General features: G+C 43.9%; 3 non-coding genes across 3 annotated transcripts; all 3 read left to right on the top strand.

Annotated features, from left to right (window-relative positions):
- The first annotated feature begins 447 nt into the window (after positions 1–447).
- On the top strand, positions 448–518 carry trnag-ccc (transfer RNA glycine (anticodon CCC)). Its single transcript has one exon. It is a non-coding gene; the product is annotated as a tRNA-Gly (tRNA).
- A 5,332-nt stretch (positions 519–5,850) lies between these two features.
- Positions 5,851–5,924, top strand: trnat-ugu (transfer RNA threonine (anticodon UGU)). Its single transcript has one exon. It is a non-coding gene; the product is annotated as a tRNA-Thr (tRNA).
- Positions 5,925–9,486: 3,562 nt separating this feature from the next.
- trnas-gcu (transfer RNA serine (anticodon GCU)) lies at positions 9,487–9,568 on the top strand. Its single transcript has one exon. It is a non-coding gene; the product is annotated as a tRNA-Ser (tRNA).

Genomic DNA, 9,568 nt, shown 5'->3' with positions numbered 1-9,568 from the left:
TGATTTTTGATTAAAAATGGGGACACAACGGGGCTCATTCGGTTTGTACCAATGAAACTCCCTGAGCAAAAATCAGACCCAAAGGCAACGGAGATGTTCAGCCAGGGTAAAATTCCGCTCCCATATACCCGATCCGCCATCCTTTCAGAACGCTGTGTCCATCCAATCTCTCTTTCTTGTACCAAATACGATGTCGAGCAATATCAGGTTCTACACCAATTATTTCAAATCGACAATATTAGAGTGCCTTTATCAAAATCGTTTTGAATGTACGACTTGTAATATCAAGCAACAATTTGCAGAATCAACTGCGCTGAATATTGTCGACTGTCTCGATATCGTCACAACGCACACTCGACCATCAGGAAACTTCACTCAAATTGCTGCTTTCATTCACTATGAGAGCGAAGAGACCTAAGTGGACATTTGCAGATAGCAGATGTGCCAGCATTGGTGGTTCAGTGGTAGAATTCTCGCCTCCCATGCGAGGGACTCGGGTTCGATTCCCGGCCAATGCAGGATCGTTTTGCATTCTGCACCAATGAGCAACTTGGGAACTGGAGTCGGCCATTTCGCCCCTCGAGAGTGTTCTGCAATTGAATGAGATTGTGGCTGATCTGTGACCGACCTCCAGAAAACCGCCTGAGCATCAGAAACCTTAATTCCTTTGGTTCACAAAAAACTATCAATCTCAGGTTTAAAATTAACAATTAAGCTTACATCAACTGCTGTTTGCGAAAGAGAGCTCCAAACTTCCACCTCCCTTTGCTTGTGGAAGTGTTTCCCAACTTCACTCCTGAAATTGCTGACTCTAATGTTTATGCGATGTCTCCTCGTCCCAGGCACCCAACGAGCAGAAATAGTTTCTCTCTATCTACCCCAACAATTCCCCTTAATATCTTGAAAACTTCGATAAAATCAGCCCTGAACCTACCAAATTCCAGGGTATACAAACCTCGTTTGTGTAATCTCTCGTCGGAATTTAACCCTTGGAGTCCAGGTATCATTGTGGTAAATCGACACTGCACTCCCTCCACAGCCAATTTATCCTTCCGCAGGTGCGGTGCCCAGAACTGAACACAGTACTACAAGTGTGGTCTAACCAGATATTTGAATAGCTGTAGCATAATGTCTATTCTCTAGTATACTATTCCTCCAAATATAAAGGCCAGCATTACATTAAACTTTTTGATTATTTTCTGCACCTGTCCATGACATTCTAATGACTATGTAGCTGGACCGCTAAGTCCCTTTAGACCTCCACAGCGTCGAGCATTTCATCATTTAGAAAGTATTCTGAAATATCCTATTTAGGTCCAAAGTGGATGATCTCACACTGGACTAAATTGAAATCCATTTGTCACAGTTTTGCCCATTCATTTATTATATTAATGTCTCTCTGTAATATTGTTCATCCATCTGCACTGCCTAAAATGTTGCCCATCTTGGTGTTATCGGCTAATTTGGATATGTGGCGTTCTATCCTGTCATCTAATATCAATGAGGCCGCCTGAAGGTAAATTCACATCGAGCTTCAATCTCCTCATCAGCTTGAGACATTTATTTACTTCACATGTGTTTCGCCTTGGAAAGTTCCGCACTCTCACCTCTTGATCTTAAAAATGCTTTATATATAATTCAATTCGACCAACAGCAACACTGAAAAGGTATCAGAAGCCAATTGGTGACTTTTCACAAAAAGCCTTGTGGTTGTCAGGTTCGTCGTGGATTCGAAACCGGGACCATTCGTATCATTAATCAATAAAATCCCCCAAGTGAGAATCATACCCCGAGAAAAACAAACCACTGGCTGCAGTACAGCCAGTATAAATGTCCGCTGCCTCCCACAGCCGATCAGCCATCTTTCAGACCGTTTCTGTCCATCCCATCTCGTTTTCTATTCTGGTGTACAGCAATATCAACTTGTGCACTAACTATTTTCAGTCACTAATATTAGTCTCCCTTGACCAAATGGTTTTGACTGTACGACCTGTATTATCAAGTAAGACGTTTCAGAATTAGTTGCTCTGAAACTATCTTGTTTGGGAGGATACTGATAGGTGTAGATGAACACAGGGACCTTGGAGTGCATGTCCACAGATCGTTGAAGGTAGATGGACAGGTAGATAAGGTGGTTAAAAGGCATACCGGATACTTTCCTTAATTAGCCGAGGCATAGACTGTAATAGCAGTGAGGTTATGCTTGAACTGCACATAACATTAGTTAGGCCACAACTTGAGTACTGCGTGCAGTTGTGGTCATCACATTACAGGAAAGATGTGATTGCACTGGAGACTCGTGACTCCCCGAAACCTTTCTAACATCTACAAGGCATAAGTCAGGAGTGTGATGGAATACTCTCCACTTGCCTGGATGAGTGCAGCTCCAACAACACTCAGGAGGCTCGACACAACCCAGGAAAAAGCAGCCCACTTGATTGGCACCTCATCCACCACCTTAAACATTCACTCCCTCCACCACCAGCGCACCGTGGCTGCAGTGTGTACCATCCACAAGATGCACCTCCCAAACCCGCGACCTCTACGACCTGGAAGGACAAGGGCAGAAGGCACATATGAACACCGCAACCTGCACGCCCCCTCCAAGTCACACACCATCGTTACTTGGAAATATATCGCCGTTCCTTCATCGTCACTGGGTCAAAATCCTGGAAATCCCTACATTGCAGCACCGTGGGAGAACGTTCACCACACGGACTGCAGCGGTTCAAGAAGACGGATCACCTCCATCTTCTCAAGGGCAATTAGGATTGGGCAATAAGTGCTGGCCTTTCCACCGACGCTGACATCCCATGAATGATTTAAAAAATGTTAGGATTTCCTTCAGTCTGAAACAGAATGTTGCTGGTTGATTAATGGCGATTAGAACGAGTATTCGTCTTTTTTACAGAGTTTAATGAGTTTTGCGAAATTAATACAATAAACTATTTTGTAACACTTAATTCCCTGAACGGGAATCTGACCCGCCTCTCGCACTGAGAGCATTTGTAGACGGCAGCTATCATCTGAGTTATGCCAATATGCATTTACACAGTGAACTTTTCGTCGTGCAGTAATTATCACGCACGCCGAACACACTCAATAACTCCGGTTCGAAACCGAGCGGAAACATTTTGAAAACGTTATCCACCAACAATTAGTGAATATAAATGAAGCAAGAATTCACTCTGTAGTTAAATATGAAAAAAAACACAACACCTCATCGAAGCTCTGTACAGTTCTACACAAACTCAAGCATTACAGAGTTACCGACAGTGTCTCTCCCTCACTCCCGTTTCCTGCCCTAACGGTGCAGAAAGCCCCTCTCAAAGCTGCACATTGCGACTGTTTTCAGTTGTTTTGTGAGAGATCATTAAAGAATCCTGCAGCGCTGCCCTGGTTAATAACTGCAGTTCTAAACAGCACTGCATCCATCAGTTTTTCGATGTTCGATGTTCCCCAGCTCCCGGATTGAGTGAAGCCACGACAGCAACAACATTCAGGCCGCCTGTCCGGCCCTGCTCTCTCCAATCATACGTTGCTGGCGGAAAGAAGCGAATGCCGCCGAAGAAAGCGCATTTCTGTCCATCCCTGGGAAACAGGATACCACCGAAGCTTTGACAGCACATCGCAGGCCTCGTCTGTCCCGCAGTTGTTGCTCCGCTGCAAAGACAGAACTTGCCAGCTGTTTCAAAATTTACAGCCTGAACCAGACTTTGAACCTTCAGATCATTATCGGGTTTAAAAGTCCGATGTTCTCCCGATTGAGCTACCCGGACTCGCGATTAGAAAAGTTTCCGTTATGCAGATTCCTGCACTATGAATTATCCCTCGTTGACGTCGAACCATGATGAGGATCCCTTTTTGAAAATTCTCAGTGACGTGTTGAGGGGATTCCTTGTTTCTGTTGAACATGATGTGAGAAACATGGACAGTGAACTCGTGAGTTTACAATTCTGTTTGTTTGTGCCAAATGTCTTGTCAATCGTTAGCACCAATTAAAATAACACTTTATATAGTGGCTCAAAAGCTAAACTTGTCCCACACGGGAGTTGGAAATAACCTCTCGACCTTTCAGCGTATTAACATCTGTAAACTGAATAGTTTCACCCGTTACACAGTGACACCAGGCAGCAGATTTCCCTTCCAAATTTTCCTCACACGAAACTTCCAATCGACGAATATCCACTCAACGAAAAGAAGATTTGTGTGTTTCGTTCTTTAGATTTAAGGACCTCGTGTAGGCCGCTTTGCTTTATCAGCTGTCGCTAATCGCCCCCTCTTCCCTTATAAACAAGTGAACTCGCACCTGCTATTGCAAGACGGTCGGCCAGAGGAACTCAAGTACCCACAAGTGCCTACATAGGAACACTAAGAAGTAGATGCGTTATGGAACATGCCAATTGCACCTTGAACTCCGGTCAAAATGCTCGGATTGGAAGGTTTGTCTCTCCAAGGTGCGACTCGAATTCATAACCTGGGTATTTCTAGAACCCTCTAATTACCGCAGGCTGACCGATTGCACCACAACCTTATACACCCGGGAACGCTACTCACTGTGATATCTAATTTGATGTTAGCGACAAACGTGGCGATACGGCTTCCTATACCTTCACCTACGTTATTTATACATATAGTCAAAAGCTAATGCCCCAGCACTGATCACATCCTGCCAATTTGAGTACATACCTTATTATTCTGGCTCTCTGTCTCCCACCTTCTAACCAACTCCGAACCCATTTCATTAGGTTGCCTTAAATTCTACGCACTCTCATTGTTGTTCACAGCTTCTTATGTGGTACCTTATCGAATGCATCTGGAAGTGAATATTATATAACACCCAAGGAAACTCCATTATCTACCACGTTAGATACACCTTCAAAAAGTTCAACTAGTTTTGTTAGACTTGACTTACCCTTTACAAATCCATGCTGGCTCTCGCTGATGACTTCATATTTATCCAAGTGTTCAGTCATTATTTCCCTAATAACGGTTACTGGTAACTCCCCCACAACAGACTTCAGACTAATGGGTCTTTAATTTCTAACTTTATCTCTCCTACCCATCCTAAATAATGGAGTGAGATTGACAATGTTTCAATCAAAGGAACAATTCCTGAATCAAGAGACTTTTGAACGATCATGACTAAAACATGTACCATTTCCTCGCCTATTCCTCTTAGTCCCCTGGGATGGTAACCATCAGGTCCTGGAGATTTGTCTATCTTTCGTCTCATTATTTTCTCCATTACCATTATTTTACTTATACGAATCCCCTTGATTTATTTTCAGTTTTCCTCGTGTCTCTGGTATGTTAGCCCCATCCATTTCTGTGAAGAACGATGAAAAGTAAATATTTAGCAACTCTGGCATTTCCTGATTTTAAATTACAATATCACCTCCATCTGTCTTTAAGGGGCCCACGTTACTCTTAGTCACCCTTCTTTCTCTTAATATACGTGTAAAAACCTTGATTGTTGTCAATATTTTCCCTCACAAGTTTATCTTCTTTTCCCTTTTTGGACCTCTTCCGATTTTTTAGTTTCGGCACCATAATAAACAACACTTCGCTGTAAAGTTTGGGTCAATAGTTGTCCAATGTCAGAGCGAGAATTGTCTGAACCCCTAATTTATTTAATGTAACAAACACAAGCACACATAATCATCCGTGTATCAACGCACTGAGGGATACACAAAGTTGAACACAGAGAGAAATGCAGGCGAAATTGGGATGCACATGTAAACAGACAAGCGAAAGAGACAAAGATAAAACGGTCTGAACCCCAAACAAACAGTAACGTGTCACTGATAGATATTAGTGAGAGGAGGTGGGCGAACAATGGTATCAAGTGGCGCTGTGGCTTAGTTGGTTAAAGCATTTGTCTTGTAAATTGGAGATCCTGGGTTCAACTCCCAGCAGTGCCTTTCGTAATTTATTATTTTCACCTAATTTGTGGAATTAAACGACAAAATAAGAGTGTGGAATTTGTATTTGTTCAAGTTTCAGGAGGAAACGGATATCAGAATGACTGATCAAAAACGCCCTTTCATTGTACAGACAGACCTCTCATAGAATGTGTCCGTAACACGTTAATTTATTTGTTTTTGGGCTCGTTGGGGTTGTGGCATAATTCACGATTTGAGGTTTAAACCCGGAAGTGGTCCTAATTTTGACCGAGACTTCTGATCTTGACCTGCGGTGCAAACTTTTGCAAACAGAAAATAGAAAATCCCCAAATCATTCCACCTGAATCCCCAGGCCCGGTTGAAATATATCCCAGGTTGTTAATAGAAGCAAGAAAGGAAATAACGGATACTCTGACCATCATTTTCCAATCATCTCTGGTTACAGATGTGATGCCGGAGGATTCGAGGACTGCTAAAGATGTACCGTTGTTTAAAAAGGGAGAAAGGTGTAGATCGAATAATTACTGGCCAGTCAGCCGAACCTCGGTCAGGCTGAAGGTCTTCCATTAAATCTACACAGTACTTCCTCCACAGCCAATACTAGGAGGAGGGTACTCTTGACTGACAAGCCTCAGCTCCATCAGGAGAGGGAAACTGACCCTCGCTCTCTCTTATTCCTGGGATGTGCTACTTTTGAACAAAAAGGTGAGTGTCTCTATACCTTTAAACTCGCTGTCTCACTGCACATGTATTGAAAGTGTATCGTAGGACGGTGTGTCAATGTCTTTGTACCTTTAAACTCTTTGTCTCTCTGCACAGGTATTGAAAGTGCATCGTAGGACGGTGTGTGAGTGTCTCTACACCTTTAAACTCGCTGTCTCACTGCACAGGTATTGAAAGTGTATCGTAGGACTGTGTGTGAGTGTCTCTATACCTTGAAACTCGCTGTCTCACTGCACATGTATTGAAAGTGTATCGTAGGATGGTGTGTGAGTGTCTCTATACCTTGAAACTCACTGTCTCACTGCATAGGTATTGAAAGTGTATCGTAGGACGGTGTGTGAGTGTCTCTATACCATGAAACTCGCTGTCTCACTGCACAGGTATTGAAAGTGTGTCGTAGGACGGTGTGAGTGTCTTTATACCTTGAAACTCTCTGTTTCACTGCACAGCATTGACAGTATATTGTAGGATGTTGTGAATGGGACGAGGGTCAGTGGGGCGAAGTGCAGCCGATTGGGAGCAGCGCCCGTTTGCCGGGTGAGTATTGCACGGTTGTCTTTCTCTCTCCCCTCTTTCTTTCTTTCTTTCTTTCTTTCATCGCCTTCTATCCCATCCTTTCTTTCACTCTCTTTTCATTCCTCTTAATTCGTTCTTTTTCTTTCTGCCTCCAGCACCTTTGTCTGTATCCTGTCTTTGTTCTCTCATGTGTCTCTGCTGAAAGATCCAAAATTCAGACCTGCCGCATCTTCCAGACTTTTTTCCTTCCACAATCATGGTCCATTTCATTGAGACTTTACTGCGGCCTTACCGACTCTAACATTCACTTTCACATTCTTATGTCTTTAAGTTTGCTCCACATCGACCGCTGTTACTCGGGGGCACATGTCCCGTTCGCACCAATGTTCATTTGTGCCTTGAAACATTCCCACCTGCGAGACTGCTCCAGAGACAAGAACGAAGAAAGCAGGGCTGGCAATCGGAAGGACAGCGGCATACTTCTCCGTGAAATTTCCATGGGGTATCTTGTGACACGGGGGATGTTAACTGAAGAACTGGGTTTTGTTTCCATGGTCGTTGGCGCTTTTCCCCGAGTAGTTGATGTGCGGGAGAAACGGGCGGCGCTACATCGCTGCGAATGACGTCTGAAATGTGCACTTTTGGCAATCTGGGCGGTGCAGGAAGATCGGAAATGTTCCACTTGATTTTAACAGGTCTGTGGAAATGTACGATTGAAAAGGAATGAGGAGAAATGCAAAGAGCGGTAGTGGTGAAAAAGTGTCGATTACAGGAGGTTGTCCGTGAGCGAAAGGTCCTTTGAATGTCCGGCGTGGAGGGGATTTTGTTCAGAAACGGCAGACTTTAAAGCGCGTGGGGAAAGTGAAGTGCGAGCTGCGTCCTTTGGTCAAATTGGGTGTTTTCAGGAAAACAGCCATTCTGAAATCATAAAAATGAAACCAGAAAATGCTGAAAACACTCAGCAGGTCAGGCAGAACCTGTGGAGAAAGAGCCAGAGGTAACGTTTCAGCTCTATGACATCTTTCAGCCGCAACGAATCGATTGCCATGTGGGACAGTGGCTTAGTTTTCGAAAATGTTAGATTTGGTTTCTGAACTGCAAGGTTCGAATTCCACCGCTGTAAGAATTTGCTGGTGCTGTTCAGTTTGGTCTCTTCACCAAAAATCCTTCTTTTCTAAGAAGTGCCTTTCCGCATTGCTGGCGAACATCTGTTTGCTCAAATCAGCAAAGTCAAATTAGCACCTAAACTGTTTCTTGCACGGAGGTGTTGGGACTGTAAAGTGTGATCTAGGTGAATTATCAATCAAAGTGCACAATGGTCCCCTGGTAAACCGAGTATCTCTAGTGGTCAGCATAAGATAAAAAATAAGTACAATAATTATGAATTTCTTCTTTCCCTCACACTAGGATTTATTATCAGGGAATGTACATGATCAGGTCGATTGACGTCACGCTCCGGTCGTTTTGCATCGCCTCCTACAAATAGAATAGAATCATAGAAATGTTACAGCACGGAAAGAGGCCATTCGGCACATTGAGTCCGTGCCGGCTCTCTGCAAGAGCAATTCAGCAAGACCCACTCCCCCACCCTTTCCCTGTAGCCCTGTATTTTTTTCCTTTCAAATACTTATCCAGTTCCCTTTTGAAGGCCATGATTGAATCTGCCACCAACAACCCCTCGGACGGTGCATTCCACATCATAACCACTCGCTGTGTAAAAAAAAGTTTTTCCTTCAACTTTGGTTCTTTTGCCAAAGACCTGAGATCTATGTGCTCTGGTCCTTGACCCTTCCGCCAACGGGATCAGTTTCTCTCTATCTACTCTCTTCATGATTTTGAATACTTCTATCAAATCTCCTCGCAACCTTCTCTGTTCGAAGGAGAACAACCTCAGCTTCTCCAATCTATCCATGTAACTAAAGACCCTCATCCCTGGAATCTTTCCAGTAAATCTCTTCTGTGGGAGATTACCATTACTATGGCATTACCATCGCCGAATCCCCCCGAGTAACATCCTGAGGATCACCATTGACCAGAAACTTAACTGGGCCAGCCACATAGATACTGTGGCTGTAAGAGCAGGTCAGAGGCTGGATGTTCTGCGGTGAGTGACTCACCTCGTGACTCTCCAAAGCTGTTCTCCGATCTGCAAGGCGCAAGTCAGGAGTGTGATGTAATACTCATGTGATGGTCATCGACCTGAAACGTTAACTCTGTTTCTATATATAAAGATTCTGCCTGACCTGCTGAGGATATCCACATTCACTGTTTTTATTTCAGATTGGCAACATAACCAGTATTTTCATTTTGAGTAAAAGGGATTTCGCAGGTTTCCTCATGTGACGAGGTGGCCGAGAGGTTAAGGCGATGGACTGCTAATCCATTGTGCTCTGCACGCGTGGGTTCGAATCCCACCCTCGTCG

Source organism: Heptranchias perlo, chromosome 20 (assembly GCF_035084215.1).
Source record: "Heptranchias perlo isolate sHepPer1 chromosome 20, sHepPer1.hap1, whole genome shotgun sequence".
NCBI lineage: Eukaryota > Metazoa > Chordata > Chondrichthyes > Hexanchiformes > Hexanchidae > Heptranchias > Heptranchias perlo.
The sequence above is the reverse complement of the archived record's forward strand: the minus strand, read 5'-3'. Positions and strand labels throughout refer to the sequence as shown.